This window comes from Lissotriton vulgaris, chromosome 11 (genome assembly GCF_964263255.1).
Source record: "Lissotriton vulgaris chromosome 11, aLisVul1.2, whole genome shotgun sequence".
Taxonomy (NCBI): Eukaryota; Metazoa; Chordata; class Amphibia; order Caudata; family Salamandridae; genus Lissotriton; species Lissotriton vulgaris.
Window position 1 is genome coordinate 25,450,244 of NC_141699.1, and position 17,448 is coordinate 25,467,691.

Consider the following 17,448-nt stretch of genomic DNA (forward strand, 5'->3'; position numbering starts at 1 on the left):
AGTCAGTGGATGAGTCTCTGGGTGGGTCTGTGAAAGGGTACATGTGTATCTAAGTAGATCTGTGAGTGGTAGCATGAGTGTCTGAGTGGGTCTCTGCTTGAGTGCATGAGTCTCGGTGTGGGTCTGTAGTGAGTGGATGAGTCTCTGGGTGGGTCTGTGAAAGGGTACATGTGTATCTAAGTAGATCTGTGAGTGGTCGCATGAGTGTCTGAGTGGGTCTCTGCTTGAGTGCATGAGTCTCGGTGTGGGTCTGTAGTGAGTGGATGAGTCTCTGAGTGGGTCTGTGAATGAGTATGTGAGAAACTGAGTCATTCTGCAAGTGAGTCTCTGAGTTCATCTGTGAGTGAGTGCATGAGTCTATCAAAGGGTGTGTGAGTGTCAGAGTGGGTTTGCGAGTGGTTGCATGAGTGTCAGAGGGGGTGTGTGAGTGTCTGAATGGATCTGTAAGTGGGTGCATGAGTGTCAGATGGAGTCTGTGAGTGAGTGCCTGAGTGGGTCTGTGAGTGGATTTGTTGATGTCTCAGTGGGTCTCTGACAGGGTGCATGAGTGTCTGAGTGGGTCTGTAAATGAGTGTTTGATTGGGTCTGTGAGTGGGTGCTTGAATCTCTGATTGGGTTTGTAGGTGGGTGTAACTGTGTGAGTCAGTTTTTGAGGGAGTACATTAGTACCTGAGTATCTGAATGTATTATGAAAAAATTTTTTTGCAGATTTTTGTGAAGTCGTTGCAACATTACACGGGGGCCACCCTGAGCATCACGGGCACATTTGCGAATATCGCACGGGAAAAATATTTTTTCAACATGTTTTACACATAAGTGCTCCCACAAACACTACTATATGACACCCATGGGGTCAGGGTATCTCTACCCTGAACCCTTTGCCACTTTTGATCTTTAGTTTCAGCCAGGGGACCATGTCCTATTACTTTAAATGGTGGCCACAACTTTCTGCTAAGGTTGGGGCCAGCCAATCACGGCATTCCTGTTGACACACGCATTCACGATTCGTCGCAAAATAGTTTCAAACCATTTGTTCACCTATACAAATTTGTTTTTCCTTTAATATCTCAAAAACTACTGAACAAATTTACACCAAATAACAAAAAGAGCGCTTTCTGGACTAAAAGCCACCTTTCTGCCAAATTTGGTGTAATTCCATCTAGTTGTTTGGGCTGTAGTCATGTTCAAAATCCCTATGGGAATAAACATGAGAATCACACTTTTTTAGAGCCCCCATTTTTACCGGCCCCTGCTTGAGGAATCACCTCGAAACTTTTCATGCACAACAAGACCCAACTTGACACTTTTTTGGGAAGGATTTGTGAAGATTCTTGAAACGGCACCAAAGATATAGTCAAGTCAAAAAACATTATATATTTATGCTTTTTCCATAGAAAGAGCCTTTTGTAGTTGTCTAATAATGAAATGAATGAATGAAATGAAAATTGCACTTATATAGCGCTATCTACCCGGAGGCCTCATAGCGCTTGTGACTGAAAGCTTAGTTAACGCAGGCTCGGGCAGATCAGCAGAGTTTAGCCCTGTTTGACAAACCTTCCCCCAAAAATGGTTCACCCATCTTAGCTCCTTCCTGGAAAGTTTTGAGGTGATCCACCAAGTGGGGGAAGGGGGGAGTTGATAAAAAAGGGGTCCGAAGACCATGTTTAGCTTAGGGTTGGCTTCTTGCGGGGGCTTGGCCGCAGGGCTATGGGCAACCCCTCACCATGCATGATTGTAGGCCCTGCTTAGCGTAGAGTTGGCTGCCTCTACAAGGATTGGCCACAGAGCCTGGCCTTATGGCCAACCCCCCACTGCGCATGGCCAAAGTCGGAGCAAGCATGGGATTGACTGCATGTGGGGGGGTTGGGACTGTGCACCATGGGGGGTTGGATTTATGTATCATGATTAAATACTACTTTACTTTTTTTTTAAACCTAGAAATTCACTGAAAAAAGCAAAGTTTAAAGTAACGTTATAGTTAGGTGAATTTGTCAGTGACAAAATTATTGTTTTGAAAAAAAAAAGCTCAAAAATTCACCAGTTGTAGTTGGCAGAGCTAACTATAACTTGCGTCCCCACCATGCACTGCTTATGACCTCCCATATTACATCACTCATGACTTGTTCTATAACATCATTTATGACATTACTGATGGCATCTCAAACGCCACTCCCCCGGGCCAGCTCACTTTCTGTGTCCCGGGGAGCCCATGACCTGCACACATTAGTTTCCCTACCGGCACTAATGCGTAAAGGAAACCAGCCCTTTGCTTCTCTCTACCGGATGCTTTTTTAAATCTCCTGCCAAACAAGAGCAAACACTATGTCTGTTTTTTAATTCTTTTTGAATGATTACTGTAAAATAATCCAGTACTTTGTGGTTCACTGATAGTAGAAAGGTGCTTTTGTTTCTTAAACCCATTTAGGTTCCTCTCTTCTTTATGGGACTTTTCTACAGCAGCATTTTTTTTTAAATTACGCAATCTTACATTACTCATAAATTTGAAGAAGCTTATCTGTTGCTCAAATTCATTGGAGTGGTATGTATGAACACAAAATGTACCCTTCTGTAATGTGTTTATTTAACTTGTCATAAGTTGATATTTGTAGATGTAGATTATTTAATTGTTTTCTTCTACATTTTGTGGTTCCTGGTTAACATCCTTTGTTCCTTCTTGATTGGTTGCTCCTTTTCTTTTGTTTCCGTGTCCCCTCCAGGTTCGACATTGATATCTGGGCTCTCCTTAAGAAAGAGACACCAGAAGTTTATGGAATGAGTTTGTCTGATGTTGATGTATTGAGATTACTTGAGAGGCCATTCCGTCAGGATTTTGATCTGGGTGCCCTGAGTCGCTTTCTGATGAGGAGATTTCTCCTTTAGTGGATCTTGTGGAAGGCGATTTCTTTTGTCTCCTCCTAGCGTAGACCTCCACCCAACTATAGTCTTCTCCCAAATCATAATCTACAGAGACCCTTTTAAACTTTCTGATCGTTCTTTCATTTATCTCTTCGGTGTAACGATTTGGATATTGATGTATCTAAATGTCATATCCATTCTTCCTTCTCCATCTTGTTCAATATTTAGTGTTTCAATTGGTTGATTTCTTTGTTTAAATTATCCAGTAATTTTGATGTCTTCTACAATAAGAAGAAGGAAGTCCAACAAACATTTATTTAAAACTGCATACCAACCATCTATGAATTTAGAGTTTTTTTTTCACAGTGTAGGTCTGAGTGGGACCCTTAAATTTCTAGGTATTCGCTGGATCATGTGATGGCTTGCAATCTATGGTTGATTTCTCTTTTTGAAGACAAATAGTAATTGATGCAACTTTGTATTGATCCAGTGCTTGTTGTGGTGGTCTTTATTTCTCCTATAAGCGAGAAAATGTGTTGGGCCTCATCTGATGAGAAGCCAAATGTGTTGGCTCTGTTGTCTGTTAAGGTTGAGATTTCATCATATGACACCTTGATAACTGGGTGCTATTGTCTACTGATCAGACAAATGTAGAATGACAAAAAGATTGACAAATGCACTTCTTTATTGAGCAGGTCTAGTTGAGCTGTAGTGTCTGAATCAAAGTTAGTTGGGTGCATGAGGGTATCGCCCTGTGATCTTGGGCGTAAGTCAAAAATGATGTGAATGTGCTTTCCCTGGCTGGGTGCAACGCCCCCTACATTCCCTTCTCTGATAGGTCAATCATAGCACAATAAATTGCGCCACTTCTTGGTACAGTTTTCCAATGAATTATCAATCTTCACTCATAGGACCTAATTTCTGAGAAAACAGCGATGCGTCACTTTTCATTGCACCCTCCTTGAGACACCAATGATGCGTCATATTTAAAGTATGACGCATCATGTAGCCAGGAGTTACAGATACGTCAGTATTTCTGACGTATCTGTAGGCGCAAAAATGACGCATTGCTGGAGTGTGTCACAAAAGTGATGCAACTCCAGCAATGGGTCATTTCACATGGGCAAGTCCCATGTGAAATGTGCCTGCGTCAGTCTTACGCCTGCCATGAGGCAGGCGAAAGATATTGACGCATTTGCGTCCTAGAAGTGGTGCATTGAAATCTTATAGTTTTCACTGTGTCACTTCTACACCCTTTCTTGCATCAGACCGCCCCCCCCCCCCCTGCATACATTATACCTGGCGCAGGTATAAAGTGGTGCAGGGTTTTACATAAATGACGCATCTAACTAGATGCGTCACTTTGTAAATATGGTGCAACAAGGCTAATTTTTTACGCTGCTGGTGCATCACAAAAAGTGACGCATCGGCGAGGAAAAGTGACGCACTGCCTCATAAATGAGGCCCCAAGGTGTTTCTATAATTTCTTATCATTCTGCATGGGTCTTCTTTCACAGATACACAATGTAGTCATCCCACTAGTTGATCATGGTACGCTCAAGCACTTCCTTTATCCCAATGCATTTGGTGCCTTGCCCTTCTTCAGGGAACATATAACCCAGAGGATGAATGGTAAAACAATGAATAACCAACTGAGTTTCAGAAATGCAGTACACAACAGAAATATATCTTAAATCCAATTTTTACACATAAGGGTGGTGTGGGGGGGGAAACAATGCAATATTTCTAGGAGGACGCATCCACATAATTCTAAGAGGACGCATCCACATAATTCTAGGAGGACGCATCCACATAATTCTAGGAGGACGCATCCACATAATTCTAGGAGGACGCATCCGCATAATTCTAGGAGGATGCATCTACATAATTCTAGGAGGACGCATCCGCATAATTCTAGGAGGATGCATCCACATAATTCTAGGAGGACGCATTCACATAATTCTAGGAGGACGCATCCACATAATTCTAGGAGGATGCATCCACATAATTCTAGGAGGACGCATCCACATAATTCTAGGAGGACGCATCCACATAATTCTAGGAGGACGCCTCCGCATAATTCTAGTCAAGTCAAGTCAGAAATTTGTATAGCGCTCTACTCACCCAGAGGGTCTCAAGGCGCTTAAGGGAAAGGGGTTCGTTACTGATCGAATAGCCAGGTCTTGAGTTGCTTCCTGAAGGAGAGGTCTTTCTGGGTAGAACGGAGGTGAGAGGGGAGGGAGTTCCAGGTCTTGGCCGCCAGGTATGAGAAGGATCTTCCTCTCATGGTGGCTTTTCGGATACGTGGGATCACGGCGAGGGCTAGGTTGGACGAACCTAGTTGGCGGGTGGCGGTGTAAAAGGATAGGCGATTGTTGAGGTAGCTGGGTCCTAGGTTGTGGAGGGCTTTGTGAGCGTGAGGGAGGAGACGGAACGTGATTCTCTTGTTGACAGGGAGCCAGTGCAGGTCTCTCAGGTGTTCTGATATGTGGTTGTGTCGAGGTATGTCCAGGATGAGTCGGGCGGAGGCGTCCTGAATGCGTTGAAGTCTTTTCTGCAATTTGGCTGTGGTTCCGGTGTAGAGGGTTTTTCCGTAGTCTAGTCGGCTGGTGACGAGTGCTTGGGTGACCATTTTCCTAGTTTCGGTGGGGATCCATCAGAAGATCTTACGGAGCATGCGTAGGATGTTAAAACAAGATGATGAGACGGCGTTGACTGGTTTGGTCATGGAGTGGGAGGAGTCTAGGATGAAACCTAAGTTGCGAGCATGGTCCGTTGGTTTGGGTGCGCTGCCTAGGGCCGGGGGCCACCATGAGTCGTCCCAGGCAGAGGGGGATGTTCCTAGGATGAGGACTTCCGTCTTGTCCGAGTTCAGTTTTAGGCGGCTGTTCTTCATCCATTCGGCTACGTCTTTCATCCCTTCGTGTAGGATAGTTTTGGCGGTGGTAGGGTCTTTGGTGAGGGAAAGGATCAATTGAGTGTCGTTAGCATAGGAGAGGATGTTTAGGTTGTGTTGGCGTGCGATGGATGCAAGGGGGCTCATGTAGATGTTGAAGAGGGTGGGGCTGAGCGAAGATCCTTGTGGTACTCCACAGATGACTTTGGTGGCCTCTGAACTGAAAGGGGGGAGACGGACTCTTTGGGTTCTTCCGGTGAGGAACGAGATGATCCAGTCCAATGCTTTATCTTGTAATTCGATGTTCCTGAGGCGTTGCACTAGGGTGTGGTGGCATACCGCGTCGAACGCTGCGGAAATATCCAGGAGGATGAGGGCCGCTGTTTCCCCGTTGTCGAGCAGTGTCTGGATGTCGTCCGTAGCTGCGATGAGGGTGGTCTCTTTGCTGTGGTTAGCTTCGAAGCCGGACTGTGAGGGGTCAAGGGAGCCGTTGGACTCAAGGAAGGCGGCGAGCTGGTTGTTGATGGTCTTCTCAATGACTTTGGCGGGGAATGGGAGGAGAGAGATGGGGCGGTATTTCTTAAGCTCGGTGGGGTCAGCAGAAGGTTTCTTTAGGAGAGCGCTGAGTTCGGCATGCTTCCAGCTTTCCGGGAAGGTAGCGGTGTTGAAGGAGCAGTTGATGATATCTCGGAGTTGGGGTGCGATGACGGAGTCGGCCTTATTGAAGATGTGGTGGGGGCAAGGGTCGGTTGGAGATCCAGAGTGGATGGAGTTCATCATGCGGATGGTGTCTTCGGTGCTGATTGGGGTCCAGGCGCAGAGGGTGGTGGTAGGGGGCTTCAGTTCAGAGGTAGGGGGAGAGGATAGGTCGCTGAAGCTGTCATGTATGTCTGCGATCTTGCTGTGGAAGAACGAGGCTAGAGAATCGCATAGATCTTGAGAGGCAGTGATGTCGTTGTTGCCGACGCTGGGATTGTTGAGCTCGTTGACGATGCTGAAGAGTTCTTTGCTTTTGTGGGCGTTGTTGTCTAGTTGGTCTTTAAATGCTGACTTCTTAGTGGTGCGGATCAGCTGGTGGTGTTTGCGGGTGGCGTTCTTGAAGGCGGTCATGTTGTCTGCAGGTGGGTTTTTTCTCCAGGTTTTCTCGAGGGTGCGGCAGTTCTTTTTGGAGTTCTTGAGGTCGTCGTTGAACCAGGAGGCTCTTTTGCTTCCTGGTTTATTGGGACGGTTTTTCAGGGGTGCTAGTTCGTCAGCGCAGTGGGTTATCTATTGTGCGAGATTGAAGGCTGCTTGATTTGGGTCCATAGATCTGGTGGGAGGGTTTTGGTTCAGTGATGTGGTGAGCTGGTGGAGGGTAATTTTGTTCCAGTTTCTGCGGGGGACCTGTTGCGGGTGGTGGTGGATCGTTGTCTTTCTGAAGCTGAAGTGGACGCAGCTATGGTCTGTCCAGTGGAGTCCTGTGGTGTGATTAAAGGAGATGTGTTTGCTGGAGGAGAAGATTGGGTCGAGCGTGTGTCCGGCGTAGTGGGTGGGGGTGTTTACCAGCTGTTTGAGTCCGAGATTGGCGAGGTTATCAAGCAGGATGGTGGTGTTGTTGTCGTTGTTATTCTCCAGGTGAAAGTTGAGGTCTCCTAGGAGAATGTAGTCCTCGGAAGGGAGAGCGTGTGGGCTGACAATGTCAGCGATGTCTTCGCAGAATTGTGTACGGGGTCCTGAGGGTCTGTATATGAGGGTGCCTCTGAGTGTTGTCTTGGGGTCGGTGTGTATCTGGAAGTGGAGGTGTTCGGTGGCAATGAGGGTGTCGTCGGAGCTGGTCGAGATGCAGATGGTGTTCTTGTGGACAATCGTGATACCTCCTCCTGTTTTGTTGATGCGGTCTCTTCGGATGATCTTGTATCCGTCCGGGATGGCTATGGCGATGTCTGGTGCTGATGAAGCGTTCATCCATGTTTCCGTGAGAAAGGCGACGTCCGGAGTTGTGGTGTCGAGTAGGTTCCATAGCTCAATGGCGTGTCTGTGGACCGAGCGGGTGTTGAGCAGGATGCACTTCAGGTGGTTGTTGTTTGAGCTCTGTTTGGCGATATTGGTTGTAGTGTGGGTCCTGATGCAGCAGTACTTGCAGGATTGGCAGGTGAAGGGTCCATGGGTAGGTCCTGGTGCGGCTCAGTGGCAGTCGGGGAGTCGGCCAGTGTTGAGTGCAGTGAGGGATGCGGCGTCGTATGGTAGGCGGGAAGGGTGGCTTTTGCGGGGGCCAGGGGGTCTGGCGCTGGGCACGGTCCAGGCGCGGACGGGCGTAGACGGGCTTACCTTTGGCGCGCCTGCTGCGCGTGAACGCTGCGCGGTTGCCACTCTGCCATAAGTGGAGAGTGGAGGGGGGCGGAGCGAGGGAGGAGCAGCTGGGAGGCGGGAGCGGGGTGGCGAGTGGGTCGGGGAGGAGCAGTGATGCAGGAGGGACGGGGGTTGGGCTGAGCGGCGGCAGGGAGCGGGGTGGAGGGGCGCAGGGCACAACAACAGGAATACAGTAACTGAAACCAAAACCGGAGGGGCACAGCGGGCAGCAGTGGCGGCAGCAATCACGGGGCACAACAATAACAATGCAGACAATGCAACAGTTACGATACTGGGCAATATTGGACTAAATTGAATACTGCACAATACCGGATCCTTGGCGAGCTCAGGGGCACAGCAGCTCAGGGGCACACCAGAGGCACAGCGGGCAGCGAAGGATGCAGCACTCTGGGGTCAGGCATGAGGCAGGTGGAGCGACCGGCTCTGACCAGGTCAGGTCGGGTCACAGCTCACCATCTCGCTGGTGCAGACCTTAGGCTACTCTTGGGAGGGAGGAGCAGCTGGGAGGCGGGAGCGGGGTGGCGAGTGGGTCGGGGAGGAGCGGTGATGCAGGAGGGAACGAAGGTTGGGCTGAGCGGCGGCAGGGAGCGGGGTGGAGGGGCGCAGGGCACAACAACAGGAATACAGTAACTGAAACCGAAACCGAAACCGGAGGGGCACAGCGGGCAGCGGTGGCGGCAGCAATCACGGGGCACAACAATACCAATGCAGACAATGCAACAGTTACGATACTGGGCAATATTGGACTAAATTGAATACTGCACAATACCGGATCCTTGGCGAGCTCAGGGGCACAGCAGCTCAGGGGCACACCAGAGGCACAGCGGGCAGCGAAGGCGGCAGCACTCTGGGGTCACGCACGAGGCGGGTGGAGCGACCGGCTCTGACCAGGTCATAATTCTAGGAGGACGCATCCACTTCATTCTAGGAGGACGCATCCACATAATTCTAGGAGGACGCATCCACATAATTCTAGGAGGACGCATCCACATCATTCTGGACCTGAACATGTTTGAGAATCCACGTGTTAATATTTTGTTTAAAAGCCCAGGCTTACAGAAGTTAATTACTATCGCTGCCTGACACCCTCTTTTAAAAAGGATTGTAATGGTTGCAGGTTTTTGTACAGATGTATTTTTACGTTATTATTTCCGGTTCCCATTAAGGCCCGGTTCGAGTGGGTGGGCCAGGACCACCCAAACAAGAGCCTTGGCCCTCGCAGTGAGGAAATGAAGGCCAGTAGAAAATGGCATCTTTAATTTAAAGCGTTCCCCTGAACGTTGATTTTTCTTCCTTTCTGGGAGTTGCGTAATTGGGCCTAGGCTCTTTCTCACAGGCACCCCCAATCACGCACCTCCTTTTAGAAGGTGGGCAGTGTTGTGCAGGTACAGTTGGACATCTTTATTTGGCACCAAATAACTTCCATCCTGCTGTGTATTCAGCACTGGAGAAAAGAAGTTTGATTATCCTTATTCACCTTTCCTGACCCCTGCAGCTGCTTATCAGATCAGATTGTGACACAAAGTTTGACTAAACTAGTAGGTAAGAGAATATGCTACTATTTGTTCTTATTTTTAAAATCTGCACAGGCCCAGCAAGGCACATATTTTGTGTTTGCTTCATTTACATAGTTTTTTCATTATCATGACCATCAATGCAAGACAACAATAAAAATGTCCAGATAACTGGTGAATAATGATCCTGCTGGAGAGCAATCCTTTGTCTGTTGGTAGTTTTGAAATGCAGATAAGCTGTATTTTATGTGGATAGCTCAGTAGGTTACTACCCTTGTCACAGAGATTATTTTGCGTACTAGAATGATTTTTTGCTGGAATAATGAAAGTGGAGCTGGATGGTGGCTGATATGGGGCCGGGGCCCAAGGTCAAGTGGGAGATAAGGTGCACAGGAGAGGGGTGGAAGAAAAGTGGATAATCGGGACTGGAATATCTTGTGTTGAAGCCCTGCCTGCTGGAATTTGAGGGTTTGCACTTCGGTCCAGACATTATTCTTAGTTTCAAATGACTCTCCACATGCTCTGTATACACACAGAATCGATCTGTCGTATCATGGTGACTATACGATAGCTACGTCTTAATAAAGGATACAAATATTGGGCATGTGCTACATTAAAAGCAGAAACGTGTAACAGGGTCGCTGTGCGTTTATTTTGTGTAGAACTAAAACCCAGGTGAGTAATGACTTCCTTGTGAGATGGGAGCGCTCACAGTAGCACAAGGGAGGGGGGGGGGGGTCTGTCCGTGCAGTCTGTCCCTCCTGTGGATGGCACAGGTTTACTGTTTGCCTCTGTACTTTGAGAGACTTTGGGGGAGGGGTATAATCGCTTCTCTCAGCCACTGCACAATTGAGCGAGGTTTGTCTGAAGTGGTGAACGGACTCTGCTTCAGTCTGTGACAACTTCCGGCATTTCAAGGTCCTTGATCTACAGTAAGTACAGCGTCTGTGCATTTATTGATCCCAGTAAGGTTCTATTTGTCTAAGTGGCGTAACGAAACTTGAGGGGGCCCCCGTGCAAACTACATGGAGGGCCCCCCCCATTCTCCGTGCCAGTCTTGACCTCTCAGGCCAGCGACCCGCCATACTGCAGGGGATGCGGAGCTATTGTTACGCCACTGTCACCAATACAGCCGTTAATAGTAACACTGGATGGTGGAGTTAAAGGTTGGGCTTAGTCTGCCCGCAGGCTATCATAGGTGGTGGTCCATTCATTACAGGGTCCCTGCCATCAGTACGCCGGGGAAGTTTGCCCAATTTTTGGTGGGTTTCCTGATGCAGACTCCTGTCATGATATACAACGCCGGATCCACTCATCGTTCAGTTTTGACAAAAGTGCATCCACTGATCCTTCTCGTTTCCGTTTTAAAACATTAGACAATGCGACAATGCAGTATTTCAAAAGCAGATGTAACGACAAAGAGCACATTTTGATAATACATTTTTATAAGTAGACCATAGCAATCTTAAGAGGCATTGCATAGCTTCATACACACTTAGACCCCAATTCCATCACAGTCTCTCTCTCTCTTTCTCTCTCTCTCTCTCTCTCTCTCTCTCTATCTCTCGCTCGCTCGCTCTCTCTCTCTCTCTCTCTCTCTCTCTCTCTCAGTCAGTCTCTTTCTCTCAGTCAATCAGTCTATCTCTCTCTGTCATTCAGTCTCAGTCAGTCAGTCTCTCTTAGTCAGTCAGTCTGTCAGTCAGTCAGTCTCTCTTTCTCTATGTCAGTCTGTCAGTCAGTCGGTCTCTCTCTCTCTCTGTCAGTCAGTCTCTCTCTCTCTCAGTCAGCCAGTCTATCTCTCTCTGTCATTCAGTCTCACTCAGTCAGTCAGTCTCTCTCAGTCAGTCAGTCTGTCAGTCAGTCAGTCAGTCACTCTCTCTCTGTCAGTCTGTCAGTCACTCGGTCTCTCTTTCTCTGTCAGTCTCTCTCAGTCAGTCCTTCTCTCTGTCAGTCTCTCTTTCAGTCCCTCTCTCTGTCAGTCTCTCTATCAGTCCCTCTCTCTGTCAGTCTCTCTATCTCTCTCTTTCTGTCAGTCTCTCTTAGTCAGTCAGTCTCTCTCTCAGTCAGTCTATCTCTTTCTGTCAGCCAGTCTCTCTTTTTCTGTCAGTCAGTCTCTCACAGTCTCTCTCTGTCAGTTTCTCTCGGTCAGTCAGTCTCTCTCTTTCAGTCAGCCAGTCTCTCTCTATCTATCAGTCAGTCTCTCTCTCTGTCAGTCAGTCTCTCTGTTAGTCTCTCTCTCTGTCTGCCAGTCTCTCTCTCTGTCAGAATCTCAGTCTCTCTCTCTCTCTCTCTCTCTGTCTCTCTCTGTCAGTCAGTCTCTCTCTGTCAGTCTCTCTCTAAGTATTGTATTGTATTGTGGCATACTTATATAGCGCAACCTGTCACCACCAAGGGCATCCTGGCGCTTTGACCCGTACTCAATGAAAACAGTAGCTCAGCCTATCCTGGGGAAAAGATGAGTCTTTAAAGCCTTTCTGAAGGAGAGGAAATCTCCAAGGCTTCTCAAGGATAAAGGCAGAGAGTTCCAGAGTTTGGCTGCCGCTACTCTGAAAGAGCGGCCCCCCATCCTCACTCTCTGGAATCGTGGGACTACCAGTAGCCTGGATGACGAAGAGCGTAAAGCTCTAGATGGACAGTACCAGGCAAACATTCGCCGCAACGGAATGGGGCCTAGCTCGTGGATAGCCCTGAACACAATACATGCTGCTTTGTAGCGCACCCGAAGATGAACTGGCAGCCAATGAAGTTCTCGCAGTGCTGCCGTAGATGAACTATGGTAAGGGAGAGAAAGGGCGAGTTTGCCTGCGATGTTTTGCACCCTTTGCAACTTGCCCAAGAGTGTTACCGGGGCCTCCAGAAGTAGTGCGTTACAATAGTCAAGTCGACTTAGGATGGTACAACGCACTACTTCTGGTCTGGCTTGCACAGGGAGGAGAGGAAGGACCTTGCGCAGCATACGAATCAGCATCATACATGTTGACGAGATCTTATTCACATGTAGATCCAACTGCAGGTTAGGCCCAAAAGTGACGCCTAAATTGCGCGCTGATTGTGCCGCAGACACCGTCTCTGAGAAGGACGGAGGCCAGAAGTCCACTGGAAGGTCACGAGGAATTCGATCAGTGGAGCAATGTAAAACCTCCGTCTTAGTTCCGTTGAACTGTAACGAGTTCAGCCGGAGCCATTCCGCTGTCGCCTGCATGCACCGATGAAAAGTCTCCAATGTGACTGCCTCCTGTCCCTCCAGAGAGAAGACCAGCTGGGTATCGTCTGCATAATTAAATGCAGAGATACCAAAGGTTTTAATGAGCTGGACTAGGGGGCGGAGGTAGACATTGAAGAGTATAGGGCTGATGGCCGAGCCCTGAGGTACTCCTTGTCCCACTCTCCGTTCCTCCGAGCTGAAGGGGGGTAAAGAAACCCGTTGCTGACGGCAGTCCAAATAGGAGATTAACCAACCCCTGGCCTTGTCCCTGACCCCGCATTCCTCCAGCCTAGAAATCAGGGTGGGATGGCTGACCGTGTCGAACGCGGCCGACATGTCGAGCAGCACCAGAAATGCTGCCCGACCACTGTCGACTCGCGCCCGCAGATTGTCTAACACGGTCACCAACGCGGATTCCGTCCCATGTGCTGGGCGGAAGCCGAATTGCGTCTCATCCAACCAGCTGTTCCCTTCTAGGAAACTGGACAGAGCACGGGTGACCAACTTTTCCATAATTTTAACCGGAAAAGGGAGCAGGGAGATTGGCCGGTAGTTAGAGAGGCAGGCAGGGTCGAGCGTAGGTTTTTTTAGAAGCGGGGATACCACTGCCTTCTTCCAGCAGCTTGGAACAGTAGCAGTCTCGAATGACTGACAGCAGATGGCGTGCAGGGGCTGGAAGAGGTCCTCTTGAAACACCCTCCAGAGTCTGGGGGGGAGAGGGTCCAAAGGCGAGCCAGAAGAAATCGTTAGGGCTAGATCGCCGAACTCCTTCAAGGATGGAAGGGGAAAACTACTCAGCTGGGGTCGACTGGCCTCGCACGCCGGAGCTCCCAAACTGAGGGCTGGCTCCAAGGAAGGAGAAAAATGACTTCTCTGCTGGGGTCGACTGGCAGCAGTCTCCGGAGCTCCCAAGCAGAGAGCCTGATCCAAAGTGGGGGTAGAGGAGCCACTCAGCTGGGGTCGACTGGCCTCGCTCGCCGGAGCTCCCAGACTGAGAGCTGGCTCCACCGGAAAAGGGAGAAGGCTACCCTGCTGAGGTCGACTGGCTACAATTGCCGGAGCTCCCGAGCAGGGAGCCGAATCAGGGGCCGCGAGGGAAGAGCAGTTCAGATGGGGTCGACTGGCCGCAGTCGCCGGAGCTCCCAAGCTGAGAGCCTGATCCAACAGAAGCAAAGGAGGGCTACTCAGCTGGGGTCGACTGGCTTCCGCCGCCGGAGCTCCCGGGCTGGAAGGCTGCTCAACTGGTCGGGGTCGACTGGAGGGCGAGACCGGAGCTTCCTGACAGAGAATAGTAGCCCTCTGCAGGGGTCGACTGGCCATTTCCTCCGGAGCTCCCTCCTCAGTGGTAGAGTTCCGTGGGTCCTGCAGACCTGCTAGGATTTTACGAATTTTTTCCTCAAAGGCATCCGCCAGAGAGTCACAAAGAGCTTGCGACGAGGGAACAGCGCTGGCCACACAAGTCGGATGAGCCAGGTCCTTAACGATTTTAAAGAGGGCCTGAGCCTTGTTTGGGGCCTGATTCAGAGTAAGTTCAAGGAAGGTCGCTTTTGCTATTTTAATTTGAGCTTTATATTTGTGCATGGCAGACTTAAATGCAATTTTCTCGGAGTCTAGGTACTGCTTCCTCCATGCCCTTTCCGCGCGTTTACAGTCGAGTTTGAGCTGGCGAAGTTCGCTCGTGTACCAAGGACTAGCTCGGTTCACTCTCCCTCGCGACTTCCGAAGGGGCGCTAACTTATCCAGCGAACTAGCTATGGACTGACAGAAGAGGGTATAACTGTCTTCAACTGTATTGCCCAGTTTGAAGTCCTTATCTAAGATGTTCGGCAAAGGGACATTGTTTAAGATGCGGGACCAAGGTCTCTCTAGCTTAGCTAGAGGTAATCCAGCCTTACGCGAAGTAGGGTCCTCCGACCAAAGGGAAAACCTAATCAGAAAATGATCCGTCCAATATTGGCACTTGATGTCCACAAATGATGCCCATTGAGGATCCGCGAACACCAAGTCCAAAATGTGGCCTTTCCGATGCGTGGCGGCATTCACCAGCTGTACTAAATTAAGATCTGTACACGCTTGGCTAAGAGAGAAGAAAGCATTGTCCAACGAACTGCCTGCCCACAGATTGAAATCACCAAGAACTAATAACCTGGAATGGGAGCTGGCAAGTTCATAAATTAGGTCAATGAAAAGAGGAATGGAAGGTGCTGGTCCCGGGGGGCGATAACAGAGGACACCCGAGCAGCACAGCGACTCCTGCTGTTTAACTGAGAAACCCAGCAGTTCAAATCCCGGTACCTCTCGAATCTTTAACTGGGAGAGGGTGAGCGAGTCTCTATGGATGAATCCAATTCCCCCTCCTCGGTTAAGTGGGCGCGGTGTGTGGCTGATTTTATATCCTGTAGGGCAGGCTAAGCCCAGCTCGACCTCACAGTCCTCCCGAGTCCACGTTTCAGTAAGAAAGAGGACATCGAGCTGTTCAGACTCAATGAGGAAGGCTATTTCCGTGTGGTGCTTGCAGAGAGATCTGACATTAAGCAGACCACAGATGATTGGCTTGGAAGTAGACGATCTAACCGGGTCCTGCCCAGGTCTGAGTTCAATAAGCTCACTCCGAGTGTAAGCTATGCGGGTTGGACCGGAGGGGCCAGAGGTAGCGGCCCTAAGCGCGTCCGTTGCGCGAACGGGCGCAAACGGGCTTACCTCTGGCGCACCTCCGGCGCCCCTACGGCGCCCCCGCTGCGCACCGTCGCTGCGCACTGGTCTAGCGGCCATCTTAAATGGCCGGTAGGGTGTCACGTGGGTCCTGGCAGGGCGAGTGTCTCTCCCTCACCAAGATGGCGCTGAGAGTGGAAGGACTTCTCCCCACTCCAAGATGGCGCTCACAACCGGCGCGAAGATGCTGCAGAGCCCCCGAGTCCCTTCTAGCCCACAAGTGTGGGTTTGTGGCAAATTATGATGAGGGTAAGGCTCCCTTATTTCCCCCTAAGCGGTAGAAGTATTAATTAAAAGCGCGAAGCGCTCGGCGCAATTTACATAAAACGAGGCAAGTAAGCTAAAAATTCTACAAGCAAAGAGCTATATGCGCGCAGCGCTGGAGCAGCGTTAGCACAGAGCACAAGTCGAAATCTGCCTAAGCGAGGTAGGAGGTCCTACTAATATTACCTCCTCCTCCAATGCGTGGGTCCTGGCAGGGCGAGTGTCTCTCCCTCACCAAGATGGCGCTGAGAGTGGAAGGACTTCTCCCCACTCCAAGATGGCGCTCACAACCGGCGCGAAGATGCTGCAGAGCCCCCGAGTCCCTTCTAGCCCACAAGTGTGGGTTTGTGGCAAATTATGATGAGGGTAAGGCTCCCTTATTTCCCCCTAAGCGGTAGAAGTATTAATTAAAAGCGCGAAGCGCTCGGCGCAATTTACATAAAACGAGGCAAGTAAGCTAAAAATTCTACAAGCAAAGAGCTATATGCGCGCAGCGCTGGAGCAGCGTTAGCACAGAGCACAAGTCGAAATCTGCCTAAGCGAGGTAGGAGGTCCTACTAATATTACCTCCTCCTCCAATGCGTGGGTCCTGGCAGGGCGAGTGTCTCTCCCTCACCAAGATGGCGCTGAGAGTGGAAGGACTTCTCCCCACTCCAAGATGGCGCTCACAACCGGCGCGAAGATGCTGCAGAGCCCCCGAGTCCCTTCTAGCCCACAAGTGTGGGTTTGTGGCAAATTATGATGAGGGTAAGGCTCCCTTACTTCCCCCTAAGCGGTAGAAGTATTAATTAAAAGCGCGAAGCGCTCGGCGCAATTTACATAAAACGAGGCAAGTAAGCTAAAAATTCTACAAGCAAAGAGCTATATGCGCGCAGCGCTGGAGCAGCGTTAGCACAGAGCACAAGTCGAAATCTGCCTAAGCGAGGTAGGAGGTCCTACTAATATTACCTCCTCCTCCAATGCGTGGGTCCTGGCAGGGCGAGTGTCTCTCCCTCACCAAGATGGCGCTGAGAGTGGAAGGACTTCTCCCCACTCCAAGATGGCGCTCACAACCGGCGCGAAGATGCTGCAGAGCCCCCGAGTCCCTTCTAGCCCACAAGTGTGGGTTTGTGGCAAATTATGATGAGGGTAAGGCTCCCTTACTTCCCCCTAAGCGGTAGAAGTATTAATTAAAAGCGCGAAGCGCTCGGCGCAATTTACATAAAACGAGGCAAGTAAGCTAAAAATTCTACAAGCAAAGAGCTATATGCGCGCAGCGCTGGAGCAGCGTTAGCACAGAGCACAAGTCGAAATCTGCCTAAGCGAGGTAGGAGGTCCTACTAATATTACCTCCTCCTCCAATGCGTGGGTCCTGGCAGGGCGAGTGTCTCTCCCTCACCAAGATGGCGCTGAGAGTGGAAGGACTTCTCCCCACTCCAAGATGGCGCTCACAACCGGCGCGAAGATGCTGCAGAGCCCCCGAGTCCCTTCTAGCCCACAAGTGTGGGTTTGTGGCAAATTATGATGAGGGTAAGGCTCCCTTATTTCCCCCTAAGCGGTAGAAGTATTAATTAAAAGCGCAAAGCGCTCGGCGCAATTTACATAAAACGAGGCAAGTAAGCTAAAAATTCTACAAGCAAAGAGCTATATGCGCGCAGCGCTGGAGCAGCGTT